This window comes from Rhinolophus sinicus, chromosome 15 (assembly GCF_057876585.1).
Source record: "Rhinolophus sinicus isolate RSI-liver-muscle chromosome 15, RSI-T2T, whole genome shotgun sequence".
Classification (NCBI taxonomy): Eukaryota; Metazoa; Chordata; class Mammalia; order Chiroptera; family Rhinolophidae; genus Rhinolophus; species Rhinolophus sinicus.
Genome location: NC_142515.1, coordinates 39,265,761 through 39,287,587, shown reverse-complemented (window position 1 = coordinate 39,287,587; position 21,827 = coordinate 39,265,761). Strand labels below are relative to the sequence as shown.

The 21,827-nt window shown below is 37.0% G+C and overlaps 1 protein-coding gene and 1 pseudogene across 4 annotated transcripts in view; both read right to left on the bottom strand.

Moving 5' to 3' along the window:
- Positions 1 to 21,827, bottom strand: part of BICC1 (BicC family RNA binding protein 1) — a 249,693-nt gene that overhangs the window by 123,306 nt on the left and 104,560 nt on the right. The gene's annotated exons all lie outside the window — the stretch shown is intronic.
- LOC109447371 (5-hydroxytryptamine receptor 3C pseudogene) lies at positions 7,366 to 8,333 on the bottom strand (annotated as a pseudogene).

The window sequence follows — 21,827 nt, the reverse complement described above, 5'->3', positions numbered from 1 at the left end:
AGACAAACTGATCGACACAAATAACAAAAGCAGTTGAGACAAAAAGGATTAAGATGCCCCAAAGGAATTGATGTCGGCAAAAACAACTTCACATTCAAGAAACTCTGGGAAATATTTCTGATTATAACAATTCACCAAGGCATAGAAAAGCTGTTCCTTCTGTACTATCAGTTATATACCCAAAAAAGCCAGCACTGTTCCAACTATTCTTGACAAGTATTTAACAAAGAAATGAAACAGGTTAATTCTTAATATTTCTAACATTTAAATATAGTGCACTAAATTTTTTTCGTTTTCCTATATATTTATGACTGATAGACAAATTTTGAGTGTTTTGACAAAAATCTTTTAAAGATTGATCATTCCATTTTCCCATTGATGACTAAAAGCACTTTCAGTTTCAGCTTGCATGGTCATTTTTATGGTCCCAGATTTCTATTCAAGGTGAAGAGTACCTTTTATGGCCCATTGAGAATCACTGACAAGGGGTTTCAAGCTGTTCCACACTCTAGACAGGCTTAGCTAATGTATTTCAAAAAGTTCAGAGGACTCCCACTTATCAATCAAAACCTAGTTCAAATGTGCCCTCCACTATGAAAACTTCTCCAACACTCCCAGAGTCACCTTTCTTTTGCCCCTCTCCATTCTCACTTTGTTATGGCAACATTATAGTGCTTATCGCTTTACTTCTTTTATCAACCCCACCAATGAGTTGGGCTCCTGGTGGCTAACAACTGTATCTTGTTCATTTTTAATATTAGAATCTAGCTTAGGATCTCCATCAGCATAGTTAAAGTAAGTAACAGTGAGGAGGTGATAACATGATGGGGACAGAAGAGGCAACAATTACATAGGACTTCCCAATCACATGGCACTTTGTGTATCATAGAGTACAGCTGCCCCATCTATAAAATTTCCTTTAACTCAAAAAAAATGGTATTTTTGAGGATCCTACTTATCAGAATAAATGAACTAAGTGAATATTCATTAAATGAGAGTAAATTCTAAATCACTGACAGAAATAATTTTCCCAGGGTATATCTTCATTATAAAAGAGAAAGAAACTCTCCAATCAAAAACTCTGAAGTGGTGGGATAAGTACGGTGAGTAGCTAGCTGGGCAAAGGATGGGCTATGGAAAGTGGGAACCCTAAGCTGTGACATTTCTGCTCCAGCCTATGGCTGGCACAGACTCAGGGGAGGGGGCCACACCTATTTTAAAAGATGAGCCAGATTTTTTAGTTAAATCTCCTGATTTCCAAATGTTGGCATCTATTTCAATTATTTAAAAAATACTTTGTGAACCAAAGAAAGCATGGACTCCATTTTTTGACCTGTGCTCCAAACCAAAGAGAATTTTCATCAGGTATGGTTGGGTTATTCGTGATGCCCTAGAATGTTAGTGAAGAACAGGTTGCTTGGTTCCTCTGGGACAGAAGGATCTGTGACTCTTAAGGCTATTAGATTTTCCAAGTTTCACTCTATTACAATTCCTCAGAAGGATTAACCAGACCTCTTATCTGACATTATGGGTAGTTATAAAGAGATTTATTAAACTTGAACTGTCTGAGTATAACTTCAGTATAACTTGAGTGTTACAGTGTAATAGTGCGTAACTTGGAGAAAACTGTAATAGTATTGGTATCTTTAACAAAATCAAGTTACTAAAACTTGATTGCAATTTTCTAGCCTCCAATTTTCCATAAGCCTAGTTACTCTACATGAATTCACGTTATATGCTTCTTCAGGTAATACATTCTACCATCTTAATCTTCTTAAAGCTACCGTGTTTCCCCGAAAATAAGACCTAGTGGGACAATCAGCTCTAATGCGTCTTTTGGAGCAAAAATTAATATAAGATCCAGTATTATATTATATTATATTATATTATATTATATTATATTATATTATATTATATTATATTATAAAGACCGGGTCTTATATTAATTTTTGCTCCAAAAGACACTGATTGTCCGACTAGGTCTTATTCTCAGGGAAACACAGTAACAATCCTTCTTAGCTCAATAAGCCCCAGTGGCATTGATGCTGGTGAGTAACGACAGATCAGCACAATAGCAGATCTATAACAACGTTCAAGTAATCAAAAAAAGATAAAATTCTACACAGGCTATATTGGGTGAGTAGGCAAGAAGTGACTATTACGTTCGAGAAAAGTTTGTTCCAAAGAAAACCAAATACGTAATAAAAAGAGGTATATATTGGTTATGCCACTGAAACAACTCTAAACATCAGTGGATGAACACAACAAAAGTTTATTTCTCTCTCACGTTGCATTTCTTGCATGAGTCAGCAAGGGGCTTGGCTCTGCACAGGCATTCAGGGACGCAAGCTGATAGAGGCCCTTCCATTTCCTAGCTGCCCACGTGAAATCTATGGCCTCCTCAGTCTCCAACAGAAAGAATCCTACATCAATCTTTTACTGCCTTGGCCTAGAAGAAAAACACACAACCTCCTTCACAACCCATAGGCCATGGCTAACCACATAGCTCTGCCGATTAAAAGGGGGCTGGGTCATGCAGGGGATAATTAGTACATTTGGGGGACATTCCTGCCTCTGCCAGATGGTTCTTTAAAACTTCAGCGTGAGTTAGTTGAAAAACTTATTCCAAAGTAAAACCTCCCCCATGCTTCTTTCAGAATCCAGACTCACACCTGTAACGCTGACATCCCACCAACTCCTTAGACATGTTTAAACTGAACACAATCTTCTCCACACAACTGGATATTGTAAGTTGTCTACCCAGGATCTAGGAATCAACCCAATTATCTAAGAGTGATGCCATTCTCAATGCCAGAAATTGGTCCAAGAATCGCCAGGTTCTGCAAGGCCTAAATTACTGGGAAAGCCAACAACAGCTACCCAATTGTTTAGTGATGGACAGGATTTCTGGGCACTTTATTTTCAAAAGAGTTGGAATCTTCTGGGAGAATGACCTGCTGTCCTTTGAGGGACCTGAAGATGGAATCATTTCCCTTTCATAGAATCAGGCATCTAAGTCGGGAGTCCCTGACAAAGTCTATAGGAGCCAGGCAAGGAACAGTTAGGAATGAATGGGCACCATGCATACTTTTTATTCAAACACACGATCCACAGAAGAAAAACAAAAACAGACACAAAAAAAAGTATTCATTTCCCCAAATAAACACACCTTTTCTCTCTTTCTTAGAATTTACTGCCCCCTTCACTCATATTTCCCCTTGACCTATAGATGTGATTACAAGAAGAAATTTTTTTACTCCACCGTGAGAAAACCAACAGTACAACAACAAGGATAAATGGTAATGGACACCTGACCTCAGTGTGAGGAAAATACAAAGTGGTAGAGGGTGCAGCTAACAGGAGGACACCTGTCCTGCCCAAGGTTGCCACCACTAGCTCCAACTAGCATGTATGGAAGCTGGCCCCAAAGTAGCCAGGCCTTTCAGATTTTTCAAGAAATGCTACCAAACCAGATTGGTATGCAAAATCTATTAATTTTTAAGTGTCGGCAGCTAAATAAACTTATTTCAAAATCACTATTCAGATGAATACAATATGGCCTAAACAAAACTTGTATGTCAAGTACAACCAGCAACTATTCATTTATTCTGTTTACCTGAGACTGGTTCAAAGAAATACAACAGGAATATGGTAATACTCAAAAGAGTAAGTACATGGTGCTTCTATCAGAATCAGTAAATTTTGTGCCCCAGGCATTTTACAACTAGCTGAGCTTTGATCTTAGGAAGAAGGAATTGCTACACAGCCCAGCACCTGACTCTGGCAAACTGAGGCCAATTAAGTCTACCCCCAAGGTTGTTTGTGAATCCCTTGCGCATGGCAGGAATGTAAAAACCACTAAACTTTCCTGAATTAATGTTGGAAATCACTCCTTCCAAGAGGATGCCAGAAAGTGTTACCCTATTGAATCTGGTACTGCATGGTAGAAAATATCCACTGTATTCTAAAAGTACTCTTCTGCAAAAGTAATATTAAATCTCTCTGATGTAGGAAAAAAGTGTGGACCCCATAAAAAATTATGAGTAATATTTAAAGAATTTATGTATTTCAAAAGTAAATTTAATTGATTATGAAAATTTCCAAAGAAGCTACTCTGGAGGCCTAAGTGCACTAACGATGTCACAAGGGAGAGTTGGAAAGACAAAGACGCAGATGTACTAAGATTTCATTAATCCGCAACAGTGCACAATTGGATTTGGCAATATTTCAGATGTCTACATGTGATTCTTAGAGTAAACATTTCAAAAGTTTTTCCCTTGTGAATTTTTAGGTTGTTAACATCTAAAGGAGAATCCAATTATAAAACACTGTAAAGTTCCTAAATTCTGGTTTCAAAAAATTAAGATTCTCTCACGACATCCTCATTTTCCAGCACCTATTTATATCTGAGAAAATGACATATAATTAGCCTGAATTATGAAATGTGAACTAGTCAAGTATAGTTTTACCACTATGCATTCATTTACAAAACCAGATGAGTGCGAGACACTATGTTCAATCAGTGGGAAACAACGATGGAAATTGTTCTCATAAAGCTGACGGTACATAGTCAGGGAAACGATCATCCGATGAATCTTTACGAATGCATAATTGCAAAGCCTAAGAAGTTATATGAAAGAAACTTCCAAGTTGCGATGATATTATCTAACAGAGAGATGTCATGTAGTCTATTAATCAGAGAAGACTACCTTGAAAGGGTGAGCTGCAATATGAAACAGGTTACATCAAAGGAGGTAACACAAATCATGCCAGGGAGAGGCATCAGCATTTATTCATTTACAAACATTTACCATATACCAAATATGTGCCAGATACTGTGTTCCATACTAGGCATGTAAAACGGCCCCTGACAACATCTACAAAAGTGAACAAATAAAAAAATAAAATAAACCGACTAGGGGAAATGAAGAAAAGGTAGTGGGGAAGAGATCATTTTTTAAAAGTGGGGGAGGGGTTAAAAAAGAACAGGATATTCTGAGTCAGAACAACTGTAATTGTAGAGTGTAAGCAATAGATATGTGGTATTCCCTGCATAATTCTTTCAACTTTTCTGTATTTTGACAGTAAAATGTTAGAAAAGCCTTATGGAACTAAACTGCACTTTTTTAAAAGCAGTAACTAAAACTTTACAATAATATAGATGAACGCATGTCTACTACTAAGGGATTTATACCCAATTCAATCACCAAAAAAGCCTAATATTTTAATGCCATTTGAAATCATTATCAAGAACCCAAAATATGTACTTGTGTACTTGGCAGAAAAAGAGTTAAATAGAAATATTTTAACACATTTTAAGCAATGTAACCATGATAATTGACTTGATCTTAGCCAAAAGTCTGAGAAGCTTTTGGCTTCTCAGGGGGGGAAAAAAAGATGGGGGAAATTCCAGCTAATACAGGAAAAATAATGATCCTTCTGAATTAGGTAACATTTTAAGAGTACTGTTTTCTTTCTTTTCATACTCTGGTAGCTCTTTAGGACCCATTTAATAAGTAGATAATTATTACTAGCATACCAAGGGTCACAGTATGTTACTCATTAATGTGTTTTTAAATATTTCCCTAGGAATACTGTTTATATCCTTAATTTCCATGATCAAACATATTTTTTTACTTAAAGAACACCCCCTAGGTCTTTCTTTGCAAACATTAGAAACTATAAAAATAGCAAAGGCTTAGTTAAATTTTACTAAATATTTATCTTCAAAACAAAGGCAAATTGTCCCCCCTCCTTTTTTTTCTTTTCTGCAAAGGGATTCTTGAGGGGTGATTCAGTCAAGGAAGCATTCCAGGAACCTGAGTCCTGAGGAGTCAGGCAGAACCCCCAGGGGGACTGAGCAGAGCTGATGGCATGCAGGGGCAAGGACCTAACTTTTGTAGGGCACAGGGCACTGGCCAGGTCTGGTCCAAAACAGCACCAGGTATCGGCAGAAAAACAGACACGTAGACCAATGGAATAGAACTGAGAACCCAGAAATAAAACCACATAAATATGGACAGATAATTTTTGACAAAGAAGCAAAAAAACATACCATATAGAAAAGACAGCCTCTTCAATAAATGGTTCTGTGGTTCTGGGAGAATTGGAAAGCCACATGCAAAAGAATGAAACTGGACTGCTATCTGTCACCATGTACCAAAATTAATTCAAAATGGATCACAGACTTAAGCATAAGACCTGAAACAATAAACTGCAAAGAAGAAAACATAGGTACAAAACTTATGGACCTTGGGTTCAAAGAGCACTTTATGAATTTGACTCCAAAGGCAAGGGACGTAAAAGCTAAAATAAATGAATGGGACTATATCAAATTTAAAAGCTTCTGCACAGCAAAAGAAACCATCAACAAAATAAAGAGGCAACCAACTGAATGGGAGAAGATTTTTGCAAACAGTGCCTCCGATAAGGGGCTAATATCCAAAATATACAAGGAACTCATGAAACTCAACAACAAAAAACAACCCAATTGAAAAATAGGCAGAGGACCTCAAGAGACATTTCTCCAAAGAGGACATACAAATGGCAAATAGACATATGAAAAAATGCTCAACATCACTAATCATCAGAGAAATGCAAATAAAAACCACAATGAGATATCACCTCAGCCCAGTTAGAATGGCTATCATCAATAAGACAAATAGTAACAAGTGTTGGAGAGGCTGTGGAGAAAAAGAAACCCTCATACACTGTTGGTGGAAATGCAGACTGGTGCAGTCATTTCGGAAGGCAGTGTGGAGGTTCCTCAAAAAATTACGAATAGAATTACCGTATGACCCAGCAATCCCTCTCCTGGGTATCTACCCAAAAAATCTGAAAACATTTATACATAAAGACAAGTGTGCTCTAATGTTCATTGCAGCTTTGTTTACGGTGGCCAAGACATGGAAACAACCAAAATGTCCTTCAATAGATGAATGGATAAAGAAGTTGTGGTATATATACACAATGGAATACTATTCAGTGGTAAGAAAAGATGAAATAGGAACATTTGTGACAACATGGATGGATCTTGAGATTATAATGCTAAGCGAAATAAGTCAGACAGAGAAAGCAGAGAACCATATGATTTCACTGATATGTGGTATATAAAGCAAAAACAACAAAAGAACAAGACAAACAAATGAGAAACAAAAACTCAGACACAGACAATAGTTTAGTGGTTACCAGAGGGTAAGGGGGGTGGGGGGTGGGAGATGAGGGTAAGGGGGATCAAATATATGGTGATGGAAGGAGAACTGACTCTGGGTGATGAACACACAATGGGATTTATAGATGATGTAATACAGAGTTGTACACCTGAAATCTATGTAACTTTACTAACAATTGTCACCCAAATAAATTTTAATTAAAAACAAAACAAAAAACGGCACCAGGGTTAAAAACAAGGTGGTAGCCTAGTTGTGTGGGTGGGAGTCGGATAGGCATGAGAGCCTGACTGGTTTGCAAAAGCAAGAGAAGCTCCAGACGGAGGTTTGTGGGTGGGTATCGGCTAAGGTGTTCCAGAGGACAATGACTATAGTGATGGAGGAGGCCATGGGGACCAGGGTGTCTGTCGTGTGGCTCTACTGCACCCAGAGCTGGGATTCAGTCATTCATCTTGAGCAGAAATATAGTGCAGCAGCAGAAGTATCATCCTGAATTGGGCATGATTCTCACTTTCTGCCAGCAGGTAAAAGGTGAGGTCACTGATGGCTACCAGAAAGACACTAGGGACCAGAAGGTTTGTCACATAGAAGCTGGGACCGTGCCTGATGGCCACCTGTTTAGATGAAAGAACTGAAGTGAGCGTGCAGTTGTGTTCATCCAAGGGGAAACAGAAGATGCCAGGTGACAGATGCTGACCACCCTCCTTGGTTAATCATATCTAATGTGACCTTCACTGTTGACATAAGCCATAGACCTAAAGGTGCCTGATCCACATCCATGAACTCCTTGAGGAAGAGATCTGGAAGCCATAGGTTTTCAATTGCCATGCTGAGCCTCCTGATGCCCCCATATTCCACTGCATTCCACCTGATGAATGGATTATACCAAATCGTATTTAGCCACAAGAACAAGGCCATCAGTGAAGCTGTGCATCCACTTCCAGGATGGCAGACAGGGTAAAGGACATGTTGACATAAGTGGGGATACTGGAGTTGATGGCTGGACAGCAGCCTTTCTTTCAAACACTGCTTGACAACAGGCTCTACCCCATGTTGGTCAAAGACAGTGTGACTAATAGTAAAAATGTCTCCTCATCCATGAAGCAGCAGGTGGAAAATGAGGCAGAGAAGGAACCCTTCCCTGGGGAGCCAACCTCTTTCCATCTTCCTCTCCTTCGCTCTTCTCTGGAGACAGTGATGAGTGTGGACCTTAACAGACCACAGGCCACATCTGAAGCCTTAACTCAAATTGTCTTTTTAATTAAAACTGATAAACGGTATTTTCAAAACTGACTACAAATTAAAATGTTCATTATCAACTCTCATGCATTCATTCAACCAGTACTTAGCTTATTATATGGCAAACACTACTATAGACACTATATAAGAAAAACGTTTTCATTTAGCACGCAAGTATTTTAATTACATATTCATATACACTACTTGGGAAACTATATTTTACTACTCATTTTCAGCACATGAAGTTTTGAATATATAGTCTGGTGAATATTCTAAGACAAGTAGCTTTCCTTATTGCACATGCTATCAGCTTGGACTTTTACTATAAAAGAAACTTTTTACAATTCTTTTAAACTCTGAAAAGAGAAAGGTTTATTAATCCCTCAAGTAAACATCTGGACACTATCTCTTCTTAGAGCCCCACTGTTAAAGGAAAAAGAAATAGTTAAGTGAACCCAAGGCTGGTTCTAAGTCCTCAAGTTTCTAAATTCTTCTTCAGTCTGATCAGGAAAAATGTTAAACTAGGTACACCCACCAGTTTTAGAGAGGACAGAGAAATCTTGTTTTAGAAGTTGACATGCTGTCATTGGCCCGAAGCAAAGTGCTTTCAATAAATGTGGTAAACAAACACCAGAACTCATCAATAAAATGTCATCAATAAAACTGAGTTTCCCCATATAAGAGAATGTCGAATTACACACTTCACCCATTTAAATTGATGCAATCCTTGGAACATGTGTTCAGTAAAAGGACAAAAAAAACTAGTATAAATCTCAAATGTGACTATTGGGATACAGGCTGTCATGGCAAAGCAAAATTTTGAGAGTTTTTTCAACCATAGTCAGACCTACACGTGAGATTCAGAATGCTGTGAATTCATCGAGAACCAAATGGGGTGGAAAATGTAAGTTTTCAACTTTATTGATATTTTCCCTTTCTTTCATAAGGTCATTCAGTGAGGATCAAAAGCACACACAAGAGGAATTCACAAAAGAAAGGGCAAGAAAAAGTTTTCAAAACTTCTTTTTGAATAAATGGGTGTACCTGACCCAAGGCAAAACACACTGACTGACATCACAGCATCTAAATATGATGTAAAACTTCTATTTTTTTCAAGCTAAAATAAATTCAGGGAATCTTCCAAAAGAATTTTTACTTCCAGTCTGCACCCTGTGTATCGTGTGAAGAAGTGGAAGACCGTAAAATACTTAATTCTGTATTTATTGCCAATTTCTTATTTATTATGTTCACAGAAAAAGTAATTTCCAGTAAGCTAAGATGAGACAAACGGGGAAAAAACATTTATTGAGCACCTGGTATCCATCAACACTTCATAAACACATATACGTGATCTCCACTTCATCCCTATAACCTTATAAAGCACGCAAATCCCCCTGTGACACTGGAAAAGAAAGTTTAGCGAGATTAAAGAACTAGCTTAGGATCATGTAGCTATGAGAGCCTCTTTTAGTCCTGGCTTTGCCATTAACTAGCTCTACTACCACTCCAGTTCCTCAGATGCACAAATAAAAAGGCTCAACTAAACATTTCAATTACATTAAAAGGTGAATTTGATATCTTAAGGACTGGTGATGAATGGTCAGAATTATTTCTCCCCCTCCACCTCTAAACTGTCTTCCTTGCCTTTACCCAAATTCACTGTCTTTTAACCCATCCCATAAGATGGTAGGAAAAGAAGATGCCACACACACCACAAAAAAACAGTACTTAAAAGCTTTGCTTTGATTCTTGATCACACATCTAATTTTTAAAGGAAAATAAATCTTGAGCAGACAAGTTAAAACTACTTCCTACAATTAGAGTATTAGAGAATTCCTCTTGATGCTATAATTTTTTTAATGATTACAGTGAAAAAATGAAAACTTCATAAAATTCCCTCAAATGCCTTGCATCTTCACTAAAAAACAAACAAAAAAAAACAGAATCATTATTGTATTCTCATACTAAGAAGTTTGGTAAAGAAGCATCATTAATAACTAATGAGAAATTGTATATCTAAACTAAATTTAAATGTCAGCCTTTCTGAGTTAGCTTTTAAATGACTAGAAGTCCTAGGGAAAAAAGCTAGTACTTTCTTCTGTATCCTGTTTATAACCCACAGAGGTATAAAACTCATAGTAATTAGTTAGAAAATAAAATTCTAGTGTGGTGAGTAATAATCTGTGCCTTTCTTGAAACTGCCAAGCTGCAATGAATTGAGATTTTTCCATCTGGACTAATTGCAAACCTCTCTTATCTAGTTCATTATTAAAATGTCAGAATAAGCCATCACTTCCAATATATTTGTCAGAGGAGTTTAAATATTAAATAGACACGACAGGTTAAATAGGAACAAATGGCTGAGATATTTTTACCACCTTATTTAAAACTCCTTGCAGGGGAAAATATAGTGTATACTGAATAATTCTTCTGGTATTTTAAGAGAGGACGAGTTCAATATTAACATTTTAATGCCTACTACGTGACATGCCAGGTGGGAGGTTTTATGCAAATTTCTTTATTTATTTAGTCCTGTAAAAAATAGGAATCATTATCCCATTTAACAGATGAAGAAGGAGACTCAAAAACTACATAATTTGCCTAAAGTCACAAAGCTAATAAATGCTTGATGATATATTTCCAGCTCAAATATACTTCAAATATACTTGAATGACAAACTCAAGTTCTGAACACTACCTTCTGCCACCTTTTCTGAGCTTGGCCAGGGATTCAAAAACTAAAAAGTCACATTCAGCAACCTATTAGAATACTAGTTTTAGCTGGAGGAAAAAAAAAAAAAAAAAAAAAAAAAACATGACTATGCTATATTAACTGCTACATACCAGAGGTATGAAAAGACAGGACATAGAACTTGCACTTCCAGCAATAAGGTAAACTGGATATTCAGACAAAGCTATTTAAGTAGAAAACAACTTAAAATGCTGAGTAAGATATAAAAATGTATTTCGGAAAGAGAGGAAATTCCTTAGAGGTCAGATATAAGAAGGAAATAAAGAGGTAAAGAGAAGGTTGGAGTCAGCATCTGCCATAGACATGTCTATAACCTGGTCCTATAACCTGAATTTTTAACAAATCATGTTCAGAGACTAGAAAATAAAGTTCACATCAGAAACACTCACACAAAGCCCCAGAAGTCGAAGTAAAATAAAACTTCCCCTTGGTGATCCACAGTCGAGATGCGTACCTGGCTATCCCTGGGTAGAACAAGGGAACAGAAAATGCCTCCCCCGAGAATTCCTAAGCACAAATCTATATTCACATACTCTTGGTGATAGAACTCACAAACAAAACCTATTAGTTTAAGTTGTTCTAAGCCCAGTTGTGCTCCCAGGCCAATAAAGACACAAATACTATCTGTAGCAAAGCAATTTAAATGTAGTTTTCAAAGAAGTCTCATGGATAAAATTCTAATGAACATGTGCTCACAATAAAAAACAAAACCACTAGAGATATGAAGGGAAAAGTTATGAGTAATGAGAGTCAATAGAAACAATAAGCTACAGATAAAGACAACCAAAATAATGCAAATATTATAATAATATGATAAAGAATATTTATGGTTAAAGATATAAAAGAAGTTTTCAAAAGCACGTTAAGGGAATAAGACATTACAAAATCTATTATGCAAATTTCAAAAATAATTATGAAAGGAGCAGGAACACTGAGAAAGACCCTCTCCTCAGGCTCTGGCACACAGAGCCTGCCTAAAGTGAGGCTGGGAAGGAAGGGAGAATACCAACCCACCCTCTACCCACCACGAATCCTGCACCAAATAACAAACATCAGTAGTCAACCACTGGGTAAGAGGAAAGAACACAGAGAGAGCCCTGGGGCCCAGGTACGCAGCCCTGACTGAAAATTGAAGGGGGATCAGCAACACCCAGAAAACCTTCCCACACTCCAGGCCTCATACTAACGAAGCTCAAGATAGCAGCAGTCCGCCACTGGAGGAACTGGAAGTCTCACAGTACTCGTGGTAACTACACCAATTACAAAATTCAAATCCAGCTCAACTACTGCTAACACTAACAATAATCTATAGTTAGGTCCTGAAGAAAAAAAAGAAGTGACCATTTATAGATATTGATATTATTTACCTCACTCCCCATTGTTATTTAGCACAAAATACCTGACATTCAATTAAAAAATTACTAGACACAAAAAGCCATTGCCAACAGATGACATAGTCAACAGAACCAGACTCCAAGATGGCCCTGATATTATAAACAGCAGACAGGACACTTAAAATAGTTATAAATATGATAAGGATCTAATTTAAAAATGATCAACATGTGCATACGGGGGGGGGGGGGGGCGGGAGGACTTTACCAGTGAGATGGAAATGATATAAAAAGAGAAATGGAAATACATGAAATGCAGAACAAAGCCAGACTTGGAAAAAAATATTTACAAAATATATATCCAATAAAGGACCTGTATCCAGAATTCTTACTGCTCAATAGACAACCCAACAAAAAATTAGCCAAACCTTGAACAAATTCAACAAAGGAAGCCATAAGAACAGCCCACACATACATGAACAACTGCTCAACAACACCGGTTATCAGAAATAAAGAGTATTAAATAAATCCACAATGAGAAAGTACTACGAATCCACTAGAAAGGTGAACATTAAAGAGATGGACAATATCAAATGCTGGAAAGAATGTGAAACAAGTGTAATTCTCATACATTGCTGGTGGGATTCCAAGGTTGGATAGCCACTTTCAAAACAATTTGGCAATATCTGATAAAGTGAAATATGCACTTACCCCATGGACCCCAAGGCACTTATCCAAGAGAAATGAAAATATATGTCCACACAAAGACATATGGATTTTACAGCACCTCCATAAATGATAGCCATAAAATGTAAACAACTCAAATGCTCACCAAATGGTGAATGTACAACAGAAAAAGTAGTCAATCTATACAACAGATTACTATTCAGAACCAAAGCAACAAATTACTGATACACCCAACATCGTAGATGACTCCTGAGAGATTTATTCTAAGTAAAAGAAGACACAAAAGACTAAATACAGTATGATTCGACTTAAATGACATTCTGAAAAGGCAAAACGTAGGGAGAGAAACATATCAGTGGTTGTCAGGTTCTACAAGTTGGGATAAAAGAAACTGTTCTTTTAAATAAAACCTATAAATTGAATTTTCAAAACCAACTACAAATAAAAATATCTTTGACTTATTTATTCAACAAATACTTACTAAGTACCTACAATGTAGCTTGCACTACTCTAGACATTGCACATACCAAAATGTTTCTTTTAGTTTGACAGTTTGAATTTTCAGAAAAGTAACTGATGAGAACAAATGCATAAAAATTCATTTAATAGAAGTTTTTCACATGTTGACTGAATGTTATCAATCAGCCCTCAATACTTTTTCCATCTTCTCACCAGATTGTTAAAAAATATCCTTTATTTTCTCCTGATAGTTTTATGTTTATTAGGGTGAAACATAGGAAACTGCAGTGTAATCAACAAAATAGTTCTTGCCTATGTTTCCACAGACAAGAACTCAAGCTAGGAAAGCTGTAAAAGTAATCAGTGGTTGTGTCACACCTTCTCATTGTAATGTAAAATAAGGACTGAATTTCTAGTCAAAACATCTGATATTTTTTTTGTGAGTTGTTTTTTGGTTTTGTTTTTTTAACTTTTCAAGCATTTTCCCAATGACAGGAGTGAATGTTATTCATCTTATAAATGGAAATGAATGCTATGGCTACTTAGCTGACTTCTCGTTTCATATTTCTTTTTTTTTTTTTCCTTTTTAATTAGTTAATTGGGGCGACAACTGTTAGTCAAGTTACATAGGTTTCAGGTGTACAATTCTGTAATATATCGTCTATATCACATTGTGTGTTCACCACCCAGAGTCAGTTCTCCTTCCATCACCATATATTTGATATGGTTTCATATTTCTAATGTGAGAACTAAAGGACAACACAATTCTTCCCATCTTTAGTTAAAAGTCTTTTATTTAACTTCCTTCTTTATCATTAGTGGAACACATGAAAATCCTTGTTAAAAGATTTTTTTTCAGCCTTTTAAAATGGTATATCCCTATAAAAAATAAACTTTCCAGAATCCCTCCCCCCACACACACACACAAAGGAATATTATTTTGTTGAAGTTCTTTTAGATAGTATAATATATTAAGATAATTTGAGGGGAAAAATTACCAATTTTGTACTTTAAGACTATCCTAATATTTTTTATAAGCCATTGGGATGTTTATAATCTTCTAGTAGAATATATCCATGAACTGAGGCGATGGTATTTTGTCCTGGAGGCACTACTAATTCCATAGTCACTGCAGTTTTCTTCAGGTACACTACATGACGGGTGCCACTCAATATACATGCACACACTAACACAACCGAGCTGCATGGCCGTATGTGCCTCACAAATGACTTCATTACAGAAAAAACACAATGAACAGAAATCTAGAACATAAGAGGTAAAGCATTTTACCCCCATTTACAATTTTTCAGAATTCCAACACATGAAAATTCTCAAAAAGTATAGTTCTCTATTTTTAGTATTTTTTTCTCAAATTGCACACTAACTTCTATGCTTTTGCTTTCTTGATTTCATCATTTAAAACTATATCAAATCTTAAAGTTATGGAATTTAATATTTAGCCATATGAGTAATACTACAAACCATCATAGTTTAAAATCCAAATTACATCAGATTTAAAATCAGTATAAAATCAGTAAGACTTAATCCAATTTTTTAAATAAGTGAAACTGTACTCAAGGTACTCCTTTACCCTCCAACTGACTTCATATTATTTTCCACTATGTAAGAGATTATCTAAGGTAAACTAGTGCCATATAACCTTTGCAGAATGAACTTGTGCCAACGATGAGCAAAACCTGAACACAGCATACATAGGTAACTCTACACCTTGATTTTAGTGGTTTAAACCTAAACATTGTCAATAATAGCAACCAACTTAACAATCTTCAGAAAATCAAAAACAGATGAAAAGTCTTAGATCATCATGAATCACACAGCAATGGAATTTAGCTTTAGATTGCTCTAGAATAGGATTCTTCTGACTATAATCGGGTTTGGGGCTTTGATTTTTATAATTTAGGCCGGTGGCTCCCAACCACTTCTCCCTCTAGATTTTCTAAAGGGGCTGGTGGGGTTAGGCTAGGGCTCTTCAAAATGCCACTTCTAAACTCCAGGGAGAAGGGACATGGAACTGTCTTGATATCAATGCTTCTGAATTGAGTGAAGAAGCAAGAGCAGACAGGGGCATGAGAGACTTCAGAAACTAAAAGAAAAATGCAAGCTCAGTATGTGAGAACTTTTAAAATCACAAATTTGAAGAAAAGAATCTCCCCCTTAAAAAACCTGACAGCACCAGGCTGCTACCAGTATATGGAGCACGCCACTCTGGAAACCTTGACCTACTACCACCAAAGAAATTAAAAACAGATTAAAACCTCGCTATCAATATCCCACTACAGTCTCAAAATTTATAAAAATGTACCTCTATTCTAACAATGGGAGAAATTCACAAATTATAAAAAGAGAAGGTGATAACAAAGATATATTCTTCTTAAATCTCAACTACATCTTGAGGAAAGAATACGGGGTTTGAATGTTTAATAAGACATAATGTATGTTACATGTTAAGTACATTGGCTGTTTAACTTTTGCAGCACATTAAATCACCAGGGGAACCTTCTCTATGTCTCTTCCCTTCTCCTCCCTCCTGGCATGAAGATACTGAAGTCCAAGGAAGTCGGGGCCATGAGAGGGAGCGGGGGCCACGCAGAGGCAGCAGCAGCAGTATGCTGGCAGCCGAGGAGAGGGGTCGTAGGGGAGCATGAAGGTACCAGAGGAAAGAGGAACATCGGTTACATGAAGCAAAATTAATGAATTAATTAACTGGGCATAAAATTAGGATACTGAGGATAATGAAAACCAGCTTTCTCAATTTCTGAGAAGGAAGTCTAGAAAGAATACTGTAATATTGGGTGAGAATTTGAACTGCTATCAGAACAAACTCATTTTTCAAAAGTTATACAGACACAGATATAGAAATAGTCATGGATGCACATGTGTGTATGCACAAATGTGTATAAACATCTATAGTTCCTAGTTCTGTCTGCTGAGAGGGCCCAGAAGCAATGACACCACCGAGACCCAGATCATGATTCTAGTTACTGTCTTCCACTCAAAAAAAAAAAAAAATCAAGGGTCAAAGTTGGGGCAGGAAAAGTACAAGATAAGCCTGGAACATCTTGTTACGCCAGAAAGTAGGAAAATGCTCAAGGAATGATGGGAACATGTCAAAAGAACACAGGAGTCAATTTAAAAGGACATAAATCTGGGACAAATCTGGGACAATTTCAGAATCAAAATAAATAATGAGATTACCAGATTACAGTCCATGGAATAAAATGGGGATCCATAAATCCTCACTGATATAAGTAAATGAATAAGTTGATAAATAGGAAAGAAAAGCAAGTTCTTTCCTATTGAGTGTTAACTAAGAAATATAGATGGAATAATGAAAACAGTCACCATTTGACAATTATCATAGTGGTAGTCTAAAAAGGAAGGAGTCATTAATGAATGCTAGGGCTTGAGGTAGAGATTTGATAAATAGGACACTGGCATAATATGGGAACATCTCCTCACAAAATACGAGTTTAATACAAAGGGAACAATGGTGACTTCATAGTTGAGAGCGTAAGCATTCACCATCTTCACCACGTGATCATAGCTAACATCACCAGTGGTGAAATGCATTGACACAGCATGTTTCTTGCTGTGATAGAATTTAAAGAGCATGGCATCATTCTTGCTAAGAATACGTGGCCTGAATGTGGTCCTGAGAAAACACTGGACACTCCCAGTTGAGGGACGTCCTACAGAATGAAAACCCTGTCAAGGACACGAAAAACAGGGAAAAGGCTAAACAATGGGTTTCATACTGAAGAAGACTAATGGACATGACAACGAAATTTAACACATGTTCCTGGATACGATCCTGGACCAGAAAGGGAAAGAGAGACATTATGGGTACACTTGGTAAAACCTGAATGGGGTGTGTTAATTGTATGGTTTTCTATAATATTTATTTCCTGACTGCTAACAGACCACCTTTCCTATTCTCCCTCACTTTCCTCTGTCTTACCCTCCCCAGCATGGAGATGCTGACATCCAAGGAAGTGGGGCAGGAAAGGAGACAGGGTGCCAGTCTAACTAACATCCAGGGACAGGGGACAGCAGTGAAGGTGAAGCATGGTGGTGAAAGAGGAAGGAGGCTACAGAGTGATCATTATAAATACGTATGCAGGAGAGTATCCTTGTGTTGGGAGAGGTACACACTGCAGTACGTAAGGGCGATGGAGCAATCATGTCATATAAAAAGACCACATAGAAAGATTAATAGAAGGGGGGAGAAAACTCAGTAAAATGTTAACAATTGGGAATCTGGGTGACAGGAGTGCAAAAGTTCTTTGAAACATTTTTGGATGTCCAAAACAATTTTAAACTAAAACACACTTATTAATAAGGAATCATTGAAGAGCTTGCTATAAATCCTAACACCTAGGGTGCCCAATTAAGTCTCTGGGGGCGCCAAGAATCAGGGACCAGTATTTAACGCTCTTAGGAGAATCCACTGACTTTGCATTTCACAATACACAGTAGTTGCTCAATAAATGGTTGTTCCAGACGCTGAAACTTTTATACTTAGCATAATCTAACATGTATGTATGCAGAGCATAATTCTTTATTTTGACATTATTTTAAGAAGACAATCCTGAATAACTGTGACCTATCTTGAGCTGCAAAAATCCACCCCAAATGATGAAACTGATACTGTCAGCAGAGACAGCACTAAGAAGATTATAAGGAAAATATTAACAATAACGGAAAAGCAAGTCTTTAACTCTGAAGCGCTTATTAGTATCACAAAACAATTATTAAATGGATCTCAGATAAGGATATAAACTATTGCAAAGATTATTTGTCCATAAAATCCTCAGAAATTACAAATAAAATATCAATTTAAATAGGAAACAAAAAGAGCAGATGTAACTGACAGCTACTTGTGCCAAGTGGGTTTTTAATTGGATCTTCGAAACTAAAATTTTAGTGGGTTTTTTTTTTACTAGAAAGGAATATTCATATAAAACAAGTTGGACCTATTAAAATTGTACTATGTTCAGAAACTAATCTCCTCTTTGTTCAAGATCTTATACATCTTCTAGTTTTTCTCTTCCCCTCCTTCTCTAGTTGGTAAATGGCTGCAAATTCATTTCTGTAACAATAACAGCTTCCCAGTGGAGAATTGGTTGCCTAACATATTGCAATGTAATGACATGTAGTATGGCACAAGAAGAAAAAAATGAGGGTAATCTTTAAAGATTCCATTGGAATTAGTCCCCAAATATACTGTTGAAGCTAATAAAGCAAGTTGCAAAACTGGAAATGTTAATTGCACACTGGGAAGGGAAAAGAAGCTAAAAGATCTTTTAACTTTACAGGTATACTTTTGTACATTTTGAACCCTGAATCCTGTAAACATGTTAACTAAGCAAAAAGTTAAATTAACATATACACAAAACAATTTTACATTCAAGAGCTCTTCCTACACCAAGGTAACTTCAGTGGCTCCAGACTATTTCCATTCTTCTCCAAAATCACTGTGCACGTTAGGTGGGTGCCACTTAAATCACAGAAATGTTTGTTCATTCAGTGATATCGCGCTCCCACTCTCATAAAGAAACTACCACAGGACACATTCCTTTGAAACATACAAAAAAAGCAAAACCAGCAATCCCTGGCTTTGTCTGCATATAGCACATCTATCAGAATACAGTGCAGAGTTATAGGCAGGCGAAAACCCCAATGACGCATCTATGGTGTACAACACAGCACTTGAAGAATCACTTCCAGTGATCAGGGAGGACGTCATGACTAAGAGGGCACTTGTCTTTTCAAGAATAATGCAGCAGCAGGCAAAAGCTGGGAAAGAAGGAGACCATTCAGACGGAAGGGATGGCATGCCTGAGTGGCACTTGGAGAGAGCTAGCAGCCCATCTGGCAACAGCGCATGGTTAGTACAGAAAAGGTGAGGTAGAAGAGGCTGCAACGTGGGCCAGCATAGAAAGCAGAGGCATGTAAATAATCAGGCAAATCCGAAGTCCAGGTGAGTGCCTGGCTCGTAATAGATAGTCAGTAAATGTTTAACATTGTAAGGCATGATGGAGACATTGTCAAGATTATAAAGTGTCTGTATGCCCAGATGCAGTTAACCATCTGCAATATATTGAAGGTTGGAGGCAGTCCTGGCAGTGTGCGGAGATGTCATTTATTTTAATTTTTCCAGCTGGTTGTGAAAATGTGAAGAAATTAATAGAGTTGCATTCTCAGAGCAAGGAACGTAAGGAATAAAAATTCTGCAAGACCAAACTTCTTAGAACCTTTGTGATTTAAACAATTGTTTTCTTGCTGAGGTCACAATCTGTACAGGCTAAACAGGTACTTGCTAGAATAAAGCAAGAGCAATGCTCCTTGGTAAAGGATACACACTGTCCCGATTCCAACAGACCTATCGATTGACCACATGGCAACTGAAGGCTAGACTTCCACGGTTTTCCATGCTGGACTATTTTGAGTTCAAACTTTGCATGCTTTGAAGAAACGGTGCACCATGATTTCATGGAAATAAAGCCACTCTTCAGAAGAGAAGCCTGGTGCTTATGAAAGGTGCTTTAAATTTCTGCTACTGCCTTGGTGTGCACAGTCTTAATGTGGGTGTGATTTAGTGAGCATTTATCCCACAAGTGGGGCTCAGTTTCAAAAAGAACTGAAAACAAACCAGACCCATGAAGATGATGCAATAACCCTGGAATGTTGGACACAACTCCATGAATCCCAAACTATTTCTGGCTACTTGGCCAAACTCAGGGCAGGGTTTGTGTCTGCCCAACTCAGTGAAAACGCATTGTTTCGTGAAATATGACAGCTACCAGCAGCAGGACAAACCAGCAAAAGTCATTCCCCTTGACTAAACATACATTTTAGAGGGTAGCTAGCCTTTTAAATACAATATTTGCATCCACCTTATTAAAAGTAATCAATGATTAGCTGTAAGGCGATAACTATGCACTATTGTGTGATGAGTCTATTCATCTGTTTTCTGTATGTCTCTTGTATTAGAGGTTAAAAATTTTTATTGGCATGGCCAAATGTAGTAACAGGCTAACAAGGAAATCTGCTCAGCCTCCATGTGTATAAATTTCAAATTGTGAAGCTTTCCACTAATAGCAAACACTCATTTGAGGAAAGGAAGAAAACAACTGTCACTTACTAAGCTCCAACTATGTCCTAGGCACAATGCTTGTTTTCTTCTACTACACATATCAAACATGTTTAAGAGTTCTGTAATAAAAATAAATAAGAAAAAACAAGCTACATCCTGCCAGACAGTATCAACATTAAATATTGTCCCCAAAATCATGGAACAAAAATATTTCACAACGTAGTAAACAACGTTAAAATGTCCTTTCTAACTTTAAAATGTTATGTCTCTATAACATGAAAAAAATCAATTCCAAAGTAAGGTACAAGACATTACATAATTGATGATTTGAAATGGATAGTGCTGTAAAATTCCAAGTCAAAACAATAAACATTTATTGAACACCTACGATGGACATATTAAAACCAAGAACATGGCTAGGAGTAAATAACTATGATAATCACACAAACCTGCATGTGTGTGCCACACAACTTCTTTGATTTGCTTTACCAGAAATTATTATACATCAAGTTTATGAGAAAAACACCTGGATATTGGGTCTGGAGCCCCAGTTATTGTGTCAGGAAACAGCAATGAGGGTCTATGGAGTCATATGTCAATTCAGTTACCACAAAAGGCACAAAACTCAGAACTCTCAAATTTCCACTTACACACGTAGTGATGGGAAATTCTTTTTTCCAGGTTCTATTGTAACTGCATCTGAGACATCACAGAACTTCAGCAGAGCTGTTATGTCCATTTAGTCTAGTTTCTTCATTTTATAGATGAGATGACCAATTTACAAAAGGGAAAATGACATCTCAAAGTAACACAGTAAGTGTCTTGGTTCTGAGTATCAACACCTCTTATCCTACCTTTCTCTTCTGAACTGTTAAGTAAGCTTTCTGTCCCATTAAATTACTGAATTTGGAATGGCCCTCTGGGTGGTTTCTTAAAATTTAGTATCTGCTAACTCTCCTGAGTACCTAACATGACTTTTCAATCATCTTAATCTTGTTATCTCAAGAAAAATTCACTTTTATCTTAGTCATGCCTACCGTGGAACAAGATTTCAAGGTTTGTAGAAAAGCTGTA